At 41.6% G+C, this 9,905-nt stretch overlaps 1 pseudogene; it reads right to left on the bottom strand.

Moving 5' to 3' along the window:
* Nucleotides 1–7,905: 7,905 nt before the first annotated feature.
* LOC130018349 (60S ribosomal protein L30-like) lies at nucleotides 7,906–8,380 on the bottom strand (annotated as a pseudogene).
* Between the last annotated feature and the right edge of the window lie 1,525 nt (nucleotides 8,381–9,905).

The raw sequence follows: 9,905 nt of genomic DNA, 5'->3' as shown, positions 1-9,905 counted from the left end.
GGGTGGGGAGGACAGGCCCGGCTTCCCCCCCCACATCCCGTGAGGCCCAACAAGTTTCGTCACTGCGGGCCCAGGCCTGACTGTCCAATGGCCTCTGGAGGATGACAGCCACCAAGTCGCCAAGAGGGAGCAGGCAGAGGGACAGCACCCATTCCTCCCTGGGGTGGCCCGGCGACAGTAACCTGCTGCGGGGTCCGGACACATTTCTGCCAAAAGCCACTGGGTTTCGAGATTTGTTTCTGAGTCTCTGGGATCAAGGCCGTTGAGCAGCTTGATGAGGAGCCAGAGAGGCCGTTCGTGGGCGATGACTTGGGGTCTCGTTGGGGTGGGGAGGACAGGCCCGGCTTCCCCCCCCCCATCCCGTGAGGCCCAACAAGTTTCGTCACTGCGGGCCCAAGCCTGACTGTCCAATGGCCTCTGGAGGATGACAGACACCAAGTCGCCAAGAGGGAGCAGGTGGAGGGACAACATCCTTTCCTCCCTGGATGGCCCGGCGACTATGTAACATAGTCGACATAGTAACGTACTATGGAGTCCGGATGCATTTCTGTCAAAAGCCACTGGGTTTTGAGATTTGTTTCTGAGTCTCTGGGATCATGGCTGTTAAGCAGCTTGATCATTTGATTATTTCTTTCCTTACTCTTCTCACTCATAAAGTCCCATTTGATAGATCTGCTGTATTTCTTACAGGCTTTCCTTTGTATGTAAGTTCCTTTTTTAATTTTGCTGTTTTCACTATCTGTCTCTATCTTTTGATTTTGTCATTTTGAGTATAATGTGTCCTAGAGTTTTTCTAATTGAGACTGTTGCTCTGGGACCCTTTGGGCCTCTTGGATCTCAGTGCCTGTAATCCTAAACTCTGGGAAGTTCTTGTTGATAATTTCTTTAGCTATTGTTTCTTCATTACATCTGCCTTCCTGTTCTGCAGGGACTCCAATGATTCTTACGCTGTTCCTCTTGAACGCATCCCATAGTTCTCTGGTATGCTGTTCATTTCTTTTCCAACTGTTTTCCACGATCTGTTGTTTCTTAGTGATTTCCTCCTTCTCATCTTGTAGCTCCTCAATCTTCGGTTATTCTGCTTTACAGAGCTTCTTTTGACTTTGTTTTATTCCCTACCATGGTCTTCATTTCTGTCATTTCTGACTATAGTAGCTTTTTCATTTTGACTCTTCCTATAATTACTTGTGCTTTGCTAACTACCTGTGTTATCGTTTCTTTCAACTCATTGAACATCCTCATCATAGAGTCACTAAAGACACTATCTAAGGATTTATTGGTGTTGTCTAGGTGATATTCATTCTATTTTTTTAAGCACCCTACTTTCTTCTGTCATAATTTCTTCCCAGTCCTCCTCTTAGGGACTCTCCTCAGGAGAGAAAGTTCTAGAATTGTGACCTGGGCTGGTGAGTGAATGAGGGGTGAAAGCTCTTAGTTCTGAAGGGGTTTCTGTGGGCTTAGAGAAGCTGCCTAGTCATTGAAGGTGTCAGAGTTAGTACAAGAGTCAGGGTGGAGTGAGAAACCATGACTCAGGCCTCTAGGACTCATGTGAGGGGACGTTGGTAGATGACCACAGAGAGAATGAGTGTCAAGGGGAGTTGAGCCAACTGGTTGCTTATTTGTATTTGTTGTTGTTGCTGTTGCGATGGTGACCAGGCCTCTCATATCTCCGACTCCGTGGAGCTAGCACACTTGCTGCCTCCCTCAGGGTGGCATAGGTCAGTGCGGCACACTCAGTTTGCAGTGCTCTCATCTGTGAGGGAGCTGCAGTACAGCAGATGTGGCATGCTGCTCCCCCGGACAGCAGAGCCACTGACATCACACGTGGCTACTTCAAGTGATGGCTGGAATCAAATGCGGAGCCTCAAGCTTTCACGGCCAGTCTGCGCCAACATTCTTAAAAGGCCCTTGACTTTGAAGAGCTTTTTGGATTGAGGGCAAGTTTGTGCATGCAGGTGGAAGCAATGGCTTAGATTTGGCATCAGAGAGTGAGAGAATATTCCCTGAGGCTGAAGAGATGGCGAGTTTAGAACACAAAAACTGTTCCTAGAAAGAACAGCAGGGAGTTGGGAAAGAAGAAAAACCCCAACAACAAGGAAAGGATAATAAAGTAAAATAATCAAATGAGGGGAGTCAAGGCCAGGAGGTTGGGGGGAAGGGAGGAGTATTGTTTTCAGGCGTGGAAGATTATCGCTTTGAGAAATAACAGTAATGACAGTGTGACTGTGCCAGTGATGGGAACCCAGCGCAGACTTCACTTGAGTCCGACAGCGAGGATAAAGGGGGTGCAGGAGGTTTGCCAAGCTGTGTGCTGCCTCAGCGCTGGCTGGTTACCCAGACTCCCATTGTTAGCTGGGTGGAGGGAATGGCCTCAGAGCTTTGGAGCTCTCTCTCCCACGTGGGCAGAAACCTGGGGTGCATAGTATTTCACAGGCAAGACTAGATCATGTTGAGTCCAGTAGGGGATGCAGTCATTGTTAGAGCTCAAGGTTTTTATCGTTCTTAAAATAACATAGAATTTCTTTAAGTTGTCACTGTCATTGTCCTCCCATTGTTCATCGATTTTGCTTGAGTGGACCCAGTAATGTCTCCATTGTGACACTAATTACTGTGTTTGGCATATCGAATACGTCACGGGTAGCTTGCCAGGCTTTGCCGTGTGGGCGAGATACTCTCAGTAGCTTGCTGGGATCTCGGCCGCCTGCAAGACAAACACCCTACCCACTGTGCTATTGCTCCAGCCCAAATGCCCCCAGGATAAACTCATAATGGAGAGTGGAAGTGTGGCTCTAATATTTGTGTGTGTGGCTCAGATCCAGTAAGACTTCAGGGTCCCCGATGCCCGGATCTGATCAGAGTTGAGTCCAAAGTAGGGGTGGAAACTGCCTTGCTCTGGTAGCTGTCTGCACTTTATTTTTTTAAAAAAAAAAAAACTTTTTTTGACACCATGATCAAAATCATGAGTTATTTTACTCTTCTTCCCTAGACAATAATTATTGGTAGCATTTATGATCATTCAGTTTTTTTTGTTTTTTTTTTTTTTAGTTTTCTATATTTGACCTGGAAGCACAGCGGGTAGGGCGTTCGCCTTACAAGCGGCCAACATGGCCGACCCGAGTTCGATTCCTCCGCCCCTCTCGGAGAGCCCGGCAAGCTACCGAGAGTATTCGATATGCCAGACACAGTAACAACAAAGTCTCCAATGGAGACGTTACTGGGCCCGCTCGAGCAAATCGACGATCAACGGGACGGCCTTTACCTTTACCTTTACCCATAGGTTTTTTCAGAGTGCTTATAGGGTGAAAAATTATTATAACACTTGAGATACTGCTTGGCCTTTTCTACTATTTTCAGTTAAGTATTGGATTTTCTAATTGCATAACTGAATGAATGAAAAACCAAAGCTGGTGAGAACCACTAAGAATCTCTAGTAAATAGAACTGCCTCAGTTTCTAATGTATCAAAGATAACTGTATCTAGAAAGACTTGTGTTACAGTGTTGTGAAATAGATTAAATAAGTTAACAGAAAGAAACTGTTTCTCTCTTTGTGTATTTTATAAATGTATGATGGTATTATATAAATGTATCCCTTTCTGGCTGAATCAGTAGTTTTGTAAATAAAGGTTTTTCTTTAGCTGATTTATAACTTTAACCAAATTCAATCCCGTGAAAGCATAATTCCATATGAAAACAATCAAATTCATGCATATTCTAACTTCCAAACATTTGTATTTGGTTGTAATATTTTTTTAAAATGAAGCTTCTCAGTGAAGTGAATAATTTCCGAAACAATTCTCTAATATATTTTTATTTTCAGAGCTTTTTGACAACTGCATGCAGAAGAGAGAAAGCAAAAGAAAAAAAATAGAATGGCAGTCTACTTAATGGTAATATTGATGGTGAAAATAACAGCAGCACACTAGGCCCAACATGGGTTCATGAGATCTTTCAGGGAACATTAATGAAACCATCTGTCTTACTTGAGAAACTTTAAGTATATCCCTAAGCTTTATACAGGCAACATTCTTTAAAGAGGAGTAAGATGGGGGCCAGAGAGTTGGAAGAGCTGATAGGGCACTTGCCTGTATGTGTCTGACCCAGGTTCAATCCCTGGCACCCCGTATGGTGCCCTGGGCCTGCTAGGAGTGATCCCCGAGTACAGACCCAGGAATAAGCCCAGATCACAGCTAGGTGTGGCCCAAAAACTTAAAGAAAAAAAAAAACACACCAAAAACCAGTAGGTTACAGACTTTCAAGTTGAAATTCTTAGGCATGTAAAATGATAAAAAATACACAGTTCACAGGATGTACCTTTTTTCATAATACTGCTTATTAATAGTGTACATACCAAAAATTACTGGTGTTAAGCTAATTTTATTTCAATGTAGGATATCATTTTATTTTAAAAATTATATGCCCTTGCCAAAAGTAGTCTATAGACCAAACATGATTGCCACTCAATGCCTCTCTTGCAAAACACAGTACCCAAAAGAAGAGAGAGAGAACAAGGGGGAATGCCCTGCCACAGAGGCAGGGTGGGACAGGGAGGGGGTGGGGATGGGGGGGTGGGAGGAATGCTGGGACCCGTGGTGGTGGAGGATGGGCACTGGTGGAGGGATGGGTACTTGATCATTGTATAACTGAAACCCAAGCCAAAAATTTATAAATCTATAACTGTACCTCATGGTGTTTCACTAATAAAAAAATAAAAATAAAAAAATAAATAAAAAAAGGGTAAAGGTAAAGGTAAAGGCCCTCCCGTTGTTCATCGATTTGCTCAAGCGGGCCCAGTAACGTCTCCATTGGAGACTTTGTTGTTACTGTGTTTGGCATATCGAATACGTCACGGGGAGCTTGCCAGGCTCTACCATGCGGGCGAGATCCTCTCGGTAGCTTGCCGGGCTCTCCGAGAGGGGCGGAGGAATCGAACTCGGGTCGGCCATGTTGGCTGCATGCAAGGCAAAGAAACTTACAGGCTAAGGAGGTCATTAACATTTTCCCCCTTTCCCACAATTATGTTTAATTTTTGTATTTAGAATAAAAATTAAAAGCATACTGTATACTCAAGGAGGGCAGGTATCTACATACTGGATACTTTGTAAAGATAGGTCTGACTCATCTTTATGTTGCAAATTGATTATAGGTAACATCAGTAATCCAGCATTCATTCCTGTTGTATTCTTCCCTTCTGTCTACTTCCTCATGTGAGAAGTGAAAATACTTTCTCTTTTTTATAGGTCATTTTTTTTATTTTTTATTTTTTGGAGCTAAGAGCTGTGTATTTTCATTTATATTTTACCCCCTGCCCTACTTTATCCCCCCACCCATCCCTACTTCTCAGGTAACATAGTTCTAATATCTGTTTTCATAAGTTTTCCCTTTTGTTTTGTGTGTTCACCAATTTTATATCCTTATATTATACACATAGCTGAAATCATCCAATACCTTTCTCCTTCTGATTTGTTTTGCATCATTTCCTTGAGTTCTTCCATTTCTTTTGTGGGTGACAAAAGTTTTATTTATTTTTTTTTATATCCCAATAAGATTCTTCTGTATCTCTTGTTTCTTAGCCACTCATCACTGGGCACTTCATTTGCTTCCATATTTTAGCGATTGTTAATACTACAATAAACAATGGGACAGATTCCTTTTTTTGGTGGAGTATACCTGATGGTGCTATGGCTTACTCCTGGCTCTGTTCTTAGGAATCAGTGGTTTGGGAAACCTTGTGATGCTAGGGATTAAACCTGGGTGGGCCACATGCAAGGAAAGTGCCTCACCTGCTGTTCTAACTCCTTGGTCCCTGTTTTTAGCTTCTTGCAGAATCTCTGTAGCCTTTTCCAAACTTGTTTCAATTTGTGTCCATACCAGCAGCATATAGAGTTTCTGTTTCTCTACTTCCTTATTTACTTTTACTTTTGGGGCCACACCTGGCAATACTCAGGGCTTACTTCTGACTCTGAACTCAGGGACCACACCTGGCAGGCTCGGAGGACCATATGGGATGTCAGAGGTCAAACCCAGATCAGCTGTGTGCAAAGCAAACCCCAACACCTTACCCACTGTACTATCACTCCAGCCCTCTCTGTACCCCTTTATTACTTATTATTGTTGCCTTTAATGTAAGCCATTTTCACAGGCATGATGTGATTTTTCATTGTGGTCTTACCTTTTTCTGCCTGATGATCAGCAATGGTAAGCATTTTTCCAGATGCCTATGAGCTATCCTGTGTTCTCTTTAGAGAAGTGTATGTTCAAGTCTTCTGCACACTATTTGGGCTCTTTATTTTTGCTTTTAACGTTCAGAGTTTTTATATATCAGTTAACCCTCATCATTGATGTGCAGTTGTCTTTTCCCAATCAGTCAGTTGTCTTTTTATTTTGTTATGTTCTCTTCCAAAGTACAGAACTTTTCAACTTTAAGTGCTCCCTATTATTTGTTAAAACATCAGATGTTCAATCAAATAATTCATTGTCCATTTTGTAAATAACATAATTTATAGCATTTCCTTCCCTTTAGTACAGAGTCCAGTTTCCACTTAAGCTTTGCATATAGTCATGTTTTCTTTTCTGCCTTAAAACAGATGTGTTTCCTTTTTTTTGTTTGTTTGCTTTTTGTTGGGTCACACCCGGCAATACACAGGGGTTGCTCCTGGCTCTGCACTCAGGAATTACTCCTGGTGGTTCTCAGAGGACCATATGGGATGCTGGGAATTGAACCCAGGTTGGCTGCATGCAACATTTCCATTTTTAATGAATTATGTTCCCCCTCCTCTTTTTAAAAAATCTAAAATTTTTTATATTGAGTTTAATGTTTTATTTTAAGTAGATGCAAATTACATACTTGGTTGGCATAATTCATGATGGTGTGTCCATCTCAGGATATCACATTGCCCCTCATTGGTGCTACCAATTCTGATTTCCCATTCAAGGTGTTGTTCACTTTCTCCACAGTATGATGATTGCTTTTTATGCCCTTGTTCCGAGGATGCAGCATGTGAAAACTATAAGGTCTACGTAAATGTGAAAAGTGTAAGGTCTGTAAGGTCTGTGTGCAGATTGTTTTTATATTTTATTTATTATTTATTTTTGCGGTAAAATAGATTTTATTTGGAGATTTTTTTTTATTTCGAATACCCATCCCTCCACCAGCGCCTATTTCCCACCACCACCGTTCCCAGTATCCCTCCCACCCCCCCATCCCCCCATCCCACTCTGCCTCTGTGGCAGGGCATTCCCCTCTGTTCTCTCTCTCCTTTGGGGTGTTGTGGTTTACAAAAGAGTTAAATCTGATTTTCAGGGAGAAACGTTGGATGATTTACTTTCCATTGATCACTTTGTATATAAAGAGATGTCACGCGGCCGCGTAAGCTGTTTGAAAAGAATGTTCTGGTGCCCGCTTGCAGGCTCATGGTCATCGGGGTTCCTTCTGGAGAAGGCGGGATGCAGCACCTACCCCATCTGGGACCTCCCGGTGATATCGGCTCTGTTTGGAACCTGGAGCGTTCTCCCTATTTTATTTATTTTTAAGGATGTAAATATTTAGATTTTATACCAGCATCATTATGTTGGGGCTGGAGCTATAGCACAGCAGGTAGGGCATTTGCCTTGCACGTGGCCGACCCGGGTTCGATTCCTCCGTCCCTCTCAGAGAGCCCAGGCAAGCTACCGAGTGTATCCTGTCCACACGGCAGAGCCTGGCAAGCTCCCCATGGCATATTCAATATGCTAAAAACAGTAACAATAAGTCTCACAATAGAGATGTTACTGTTGCCCGCTCGAGGAAATTGATGAACAACGGGAGGACAGTGCTTCTGTACAGTGCTATCATTATGTTAAAAATGCTGCTATTTGAATTGCCTTTGCTCTTTGATCAAAGATAATTCAGCTATATTTGTGTAGGCTTATTTCTCTCTTTTTTTTGTTTTTAAAATAACTAATTTTATTACAGAAAACTTTTGCATGATTAAGTTTTCACCAGTCTGTTCTGGCATGCTTCTGATGATATCAGAATCACCTGGATCAATGATGGCCAGCGTGCACACTCTGTAGTATTTCCCAAAGGCTGTGCCCAACTCAATGTTATTGCTGCGGTAGTGATGGACCTCAGTCTTGACCTACATGGCATAGTACTCAATGTCAGATTTCCTGAGTGCCGGGCAGTTGTTGGCTAGAATGGCCAGCTTGGCCTTGCCCTGGTGGATCATCTTCAGCGTCTGCTTGTAGCCCAGCACATATTTGCCACTCTTCATCACCAGCTGGACCCAGGACTTGGTGGACTCCAGTGACTTTTTCGTCTTCTTCGAAGGCACCATCTTTCCTGCTTCAGGTGCAGGACAGCCCCAGCCGAGCAGCCGCCAAGATGGCCAGCCGGAGAGAGAAAAACGGTTTATTTCTCATCTGTATTCATTGGACCCATTAATCTATTCTTTCTCCAATACCACACTGTTTTGATTACTCTTGCTTTAGAGTTAATTCTTAATGTTGCATAGTATTAGCCATTTGACTTTTTTTTTTAATGTTGTGTTTACTGTTCTGGGTTTTTGTCTCTTCATTTAAATTTTAGAATTATATAAACTTAAGAAATTGATTTATTTTGTACAAAGTAATGTGCTATGAGTTTGATTACATTTGTTTTCTCTCTGTAGATCAAATTGGGAAGAACTGATGTTTTGATAATATAAGGTTTTCACATTCATATACATGGACTGTACATTTATTTACATGTTTATTTTTTCATTACTTTTGCAGTTGTCCTCAATTGATCTTGTACATATTTTGTTAGAGTTATACCTATTTATTTTTTCTTTGCTGTTGATGTAAATGTTTGTAATGTAATATTTCTTTCTTTCTCATTTATCCCCCTACCTGCCCTTGAGTAAATGATAGTGACTCTCAGTAGAAATTAACACCTACACCAGTGTTCCTTCTATTAAAATATTGATTTTGCTTTGATATTTTAACTGTATAAAGACATTTACAGACCTATTGTCTATAGTATATTTTTATTAACTGACAAAGGCAATATCAGGGAAATAGTATTTGACTATATTAATAGCAACTTGTTTAGAGTAAGGAAATAATCAGCCTTGTTTATTGCTATAGCTATCAGTTATTGCAGTAATCTCTTGACTATATGATGTGTTATGGTAGGAATTGGGTTCAATACTCATGTTTATTTAAGCTAATCAGTGATATCTTTTAAATTAGTGATAGCATGAACTTTTTAGTTGTATATTAAAGTTAAAAATCATATAAAGAGTTTCAGGGGCTGGAGTGATAGCACAGCGGGTGGGGCATTTGCCTTGCACGCAGACAACCCGGGTTAGCTTCCCAGCATCCCATATGGTCCCCTGAGCACCGCCAGGGGTAATTCCTGGGTGCAGAGCCAGGAGTAAACCCTGAGCATTTCCGGGTGACCCAAAAATTAAAAAATAATAATTTCAAGCTTCAGGAAACATTGCTCAGTTATTAGGGCACTTTTTCTTTTTTTTTTTTTTTTTCTTTTTTTTTTATTATTTTTTTTTATTTATTTATTGAATCACTGTGGGAAAGGTTACAAAGCTTTCAGGTTTATGTCTCAGTCATGCAAATATCAAACACATTTCCCTTTACCAATACTTATTTTTTCCCATGAAGAACCCCAATAAAACCCCACCCCCCACCCCTCCCCGTCCCTGTGAGGCAGATGAATTCTAGTTAACACTCTATCCGCTTTGATTAGATTGTTTCAATAAAAGATTCACCACTATTATTTAGAGTTTACCCCCCCCCCCAAATCAGACATGCTGAAAAAGCATTGTGAAGTGATTTGCTTTCTACAGCTGGGTTCAAGAATTAAATGTTGGTTTTGGATTTCTGCTCTTTTACCTATTGACCCTGGAAGTATTTCTACTGAAAGTCA

Source organism: Sorex fumeus, unplaced genomic scaffold (assembly GCF_029834395.1).
Source record: "Sorex fumeus unplaced genomic scaffold, SorFum_2.1 ptg000008l, whole genome shotgun sequence".
Classification (NCBI taxonomy): Eukaryota; Metazoa; Chordata; class Mammalia; order Eulipotyphla; family Soricidae; genus Sorex; species Sorex fumeus.
Note: the sequence above shows the minus strand (reverse complement) of the source record. Positions and strands in the feature narration are given on the sequence as shown.